This window comes from Poecilia latipinna, unplaced genomic scaffold, assembly GCF_001443285.1.
Source record: "Poecilia latipinna isolate Pla-1442-1.1 unplaced genomic scaffold, P_latipinna-1.0 Scaffold117, whole genome shotgun sequence".
NCBI lineage: Eukaryota > Metazoa > Chordata > Actinopteri > Cyprinodontiformes > Poeciliidae > Poecilia > Poecilia latipinna.
The window spans coordinates 80301-85533 of NW_015112733.1; positions in this window are offsets into that span (position 1 = coordinate 80301).

The window sequence follows — 5233 nt, forward strand, 5'->3', positions numbered from 1 at the left end:
TATATATATATATATATATATATATAGATCAGCGAATCTCCTTAATAAGTAGAGAAACTCAAATTGTCCCCAGTGCAGTGAATTTTGCAACAATTATGAGGATTATTTCATTTGTTTCAGGAACAGTCTGATGAGCTGAACGCAATCTCTTGCTTCCCATTCATTAAACGAGATGGCTTATACTCAGCTACACCTGGGAGCTGCCAATCCTGCACACAGTCAAACTCTTTCCTGTGAAGTGCCTCCTGGAAAAATATTAGTAAATCCCCAGCTGATTCAGTTTATACACACAGTACCATTCAGGCATCCAGGACTACATTCATAAGTTTTGTTTGTTTGTTTGTTTGTTTTCTTCAATTTTGGCACAGGCTGTTAACATGCAAATCATTATATTCATAGTTTTGTCAGCTCATGTTTATGCTTTCCTTACCACTTTAGATTCCTCCTCCCTGTACACCAGTTTCTTTCAGATCATCTTGTTTCTTACCTCTGGTTTGTCTCCTGTTCACTTTTTGTGCGCTCTTCTGAATGTATCTCTGATTTTTTTTATGTTGTTCATGCTGAAGGGCCAAATGCATTTTTATCAGGTTATCATAAAATAATCTGTACACGATATTTAGGCTTGACTGTGTCTCCAAATGTGTGGTGACTCTTCGTATTGGTGTTGAATGTTGTAGTTGTTGTTTTATTTTCTTTTTTCCTGTAAGTGTTCAGAACCATATAAATCACTGCATTTGCTGATGATTCTTAATCACTCAACAAATCAGCAAAAAACATATACTGTTATCATTTTAATGGTGAAAAAGTGTTGACAGAAAGTTGTTAGACACACATTTCTACTGGTGATTTCTTAAAAGAACTCCACCTAAGGGAAATTTCTTTTAAGGACAGAAACCTCAAAACAAGTAAATAATCTAAAATAACTGACTTTGTTGAAAAATGAGAGTTTGGGGAGGGCGGGGATAAGAAAAATAAGTAAAATGTCTTGACGGCAAATGATAAGACCGTGAATATCTGTAATACATGTCTTCACAAGTTCTTTTCTGAAAAAGACTGGGATAAATTTGAACATAATAACCTATGTTCCCTGACACTCTATGCCTTTAAAATGTCCATTGTTCAGTTGTCAGAGTAAAACGAGTCTAAAAAGAGCTGCCTGTACTGCTCGAATAAAAATGAAGCTGCAATTGAACAACGGGTATCAATTAAATATAGTAGCCTGATAACCAGATAAGAGGTTACAAGTAGGTTAATATTCACTGTTGAGTATGATAGAGGCTTTGTTTTTGTACCATAAACTGACATATGTCCATTATTTAAACTTGACAAGGGGAAAGTGTTGGAGTTTCTAAGATGGTAGGTGACCTGGAAGTAAAAAGTAACAGAAGGCATTCCCGCCCACTGGCTCCACAGGCACCAGGCTGCCCCTACTCTCACTTTCAGCTGTAACCTCCCATTAGACACACACACATAGTGGCGTTGCACAGTATAAGGAACGCCTGGAACATGAATACGGCTGTAATGATATGACCTGAGAGAAGCAAACAAAGTAAGCATGCAAACTAAAAATATATAAATACATGGCAATATACAAAAACAAGAGTGGTATTTTCCCTCCATATTTGGTTCAGTTTCACTAGTCACTCCAAGGCCTGGTTACAACTCAACCAGTAGAACCAAGAAATGTCTGCTTTCTGAGGCTTTGGGCCTTCAGTGAAGTACAGCGAGCACTGTCATGCACAAACAGAGAAAACACAGATCAGTGGTGAACCTTCTTTGGAGAGGCCTTGTCAAGGCTGGGCTGAAATCCACTTGAGATGATATAACATGACAATATTCCTCCACAGGGCTGCGAAGGCTCATTGTAAGTTATGAGAAACGTTTCGCAGCAATTGTTGCCGCCGAGAGTTGCGTAGCTGCTGTGTTTGGAGAGCAATCGTTTGTTCACATTAGCATGGATAGACTTTACCCTTAATAAACAGAATCATAATTTGAAAACGTCATTTTGCTCTGGTTGTCTTTAAATATCTCAAATTGCTTCATGGTCTTAAACCTTCAATAGTTAAAAAGTGGAAAACAAGAAGGGGAAATTACTTTTTCACTGCACTGTATAGCTATTATAGCCTGTAATGTTATGGGGCCTAAGTAGTCCTTTGCAATTACAATATAAGATTCAATGACACTGAATATTTTTTTAATATTTTGTGCACCCCTAATAATAAGAGCAAATCTTTAATCAACGGTGCAGTGGCTGTGCTTTCAGAGACGTTTGTGCTCTGTGAAAAAGAGTTTGTGAGAAGGCAACCAAATTTAGAAGTACTTCCAGTAAGGTGTGCTGTAGCTTCAAAGAAGAAAGATTTAAACCAAACAAGCTACAGAGTGGTACGTCATCCCTTCTGCAAGGAAAGTCCTGCTGGCTCCTCTCCTAGATAACACGTGGTGCCTGACTTTCTCTGCTCTGTGAAGGTGTGCAAGGATGGATAAAAGACGATTCTCTCATAAAAAGGCATTTATTTATGTATTTATTTTTTCTAAAATTATCTTCTGTGTGCAGCTTTCTGTGTTTCAGTATCTGCAGCATCGACCGGCGACTGCAAGGGAATCTTTCCCTCACACAAAATATTGACAAACTTATTTGTGCGAGTCAGATTTAAGCACACAATCCACCCAGGTCAATGTGTTTTGTCTCACATGTGTGAAAGCTGCGGTCCCTGCAGCCAGAAAATGACTGACAAAGCAATCCCTGCCGGGGTGGTGGGGGGATGGGAGGGGGGGAGATGCAAAGTCCTGGATTTCATTGCTTCATAAAATGCATGAGGTTTCTGAACACCTCCCTGGGTCATTTATCGTTTCCTCTGCGTTCCCTAATGGTTTTCCTTGCTGTGCGGGAGAATCATTTATAAAAGCAGCCTTGACAGTCTCTCCAGGGTACAGGATACAGCAGCGAGTGTGCCGCTATCTCCTGATTTGGATGCAGAGGCATGAGCGGAAACGTGAGATCAGCATTTCGTCCTCATTTGTTACTCGTATTCTCTTGTGGGAAAAGCAGTTTAACATGGACCCTCTGGTGGGGTCACTGTCTTTAGAGTGCGAAGTGCAAATTGAAGATTGTAAGTGAATGGACGTAAATTCTTTTTTTTTTTGTATTCTGTTAGGACGCACTTTGTAATATCCAATAGCAGTTTTCCTGCTACGTGGACGGGAAATTGAAGAGATTGCTTTATGATAAGGTAATTTCTTCCATTTTAAGTCTAATCTTGCACTTAAGTAACCATGGTTACTGTATAGTTTCTAAGCTGCCACCAGCCGAAATGACTGAAGACAGTAATGGCCATTGAAAAAAAACGAGAATAGTTTTCCGGCATGCACGCCTGGTGCACACAGTATGTTGTGCATAATGCAAATGTCTTCCAATCAGCTCAAATTTGGTGGAGGTCTTGTCTTGCCATGTGAAAAGCATCCTGTCATTTCAACATTGTGTCTCCCTCCCTGTGTTCTTCTCCCACAAGATGCATGCGATTCACAGGAGTTAAAAATAGATATGCCCCCCCTCACACACTCCCCACCCCCAGTGCAGCTCAGGCCTAACTTTATTTTCGCAGGGGAAATGAAAAGCACATATACTGATCGGGCTGCAGGGACAGAAGGAAAAACAATAACCAATGACAAGAGCCAATGACAAGCCAGTTTCGGTGCACAAACAAAGAAGGGGATTTGGAAGCCTGAATACAAAGAAAAGCTATTTATCATGTTTAAACTAATCTTGCTTTTACTTTTTAGAAGTATAAAATCCAAGTTTTTTTTTTTTTAATTGTGTCTCTTTAAATTGTTTTTCTATAGCTGGTAATTAAAAAATACAGCCATGGTAAAAAAACAAACAAACAAACAAACAAAAAAAACAGTACACCCTCCTTCAGTTTTATGGTTTTATATGTCAGAATATTTATATATTATATATTCAGCCATTTAGAACATGCATCCTAATGAGTCTCATTTGTCTGTACACCTTTTGAAAATAACATTTCATTAAGCCTACATTTGTATTTGGGTTTTTTTTAAGGTATTTTATTGGTCTGATATAATATTTAAGTTTTATATCATTTTTTTTATTAGCTGTAAGTGGAAAATGAACCTCATAAACAGAACATCCACCTATGTGTAATTAATCTAAATAATGTTTTTTTTTTAAGTTGTTGAAATAAACAAGCTTTTCAATAATAGTCCTATCTATTGAATGCGCTAGTAACGAAATGATTGTTGATTGTTGAAATGATGGTTTGCTGTTTGAGTTTCTACATTTTGTTTTGTTTTGTAGAGGAAACCTTTGGAGTACAAATCTCTCAACAGATTCAACACATTAATTATTGAACAAAAATGAGCCCAAAAGGTAAAAGCTGTGTGAGAAAAACTAAGTCCTCTGTTGCTAATCCTATACAACTTAATAAGATAAGCAGCAGGTAGGCACTGCTAGTTAATTATGCCAGATTAACTGAACATCACGAAATGTTACCACCTCTTTAAAAGCAAACATTTGGTCAATTTGCTGCTCCGTAGCATACAGGTGTAAGCTAACACAATGCCAAAAGTCAGAAAGACGTCAGCAATGACGTAAAGCGATGCAACTGCCCTTTGATTTAGAAAACATTTTAAAAATCTGAAGTCCACATATTATTCGCCAGGTTTGAAGGTCCAGCACATCGTCTCAAAGTACAAACCTCAGAGAAATTGAAAAACTTAATCTCAGATTCAACAAGCCTCAGTTAACATGTCTAATGTTACAGTCAATGTTTGGCAAAAAAAAACAACAAAAAAACACAACAAGTAGGGCCTGTTTGGAAGAGTTACTGAGAGAAGTACAGTCTATGCTAACTGTCAAAGCATGGTGGTGGAGGGGTGATGGAAACTAAAGTGGATCAAAACTCTATAAAAGTGTGAGAAAATAAGGCCTCAGCAACTCTAGGTACTTTGTAACTCCTAGCTATTTTTTTAAAAGAACATAAGTGGTTTGTGGGTGTCCAGTCTGAAAAGACTTTCATATCTTTGCTGACCAGTTGATGGCGATAGCTTTAACGTGAACTACATGAATATGCAAAAGAAAATAATCTTGCTGGGTTGCAAATAACTGTAGGCTGTGCTTTGTTTTAGTCAGTCTTTCCACTCAGTTATTAACTTCACTTAAATTTGAAGTTTGTGGAAAATGAACCAGTGCAAGAATCACATTTTTGCTAAATAT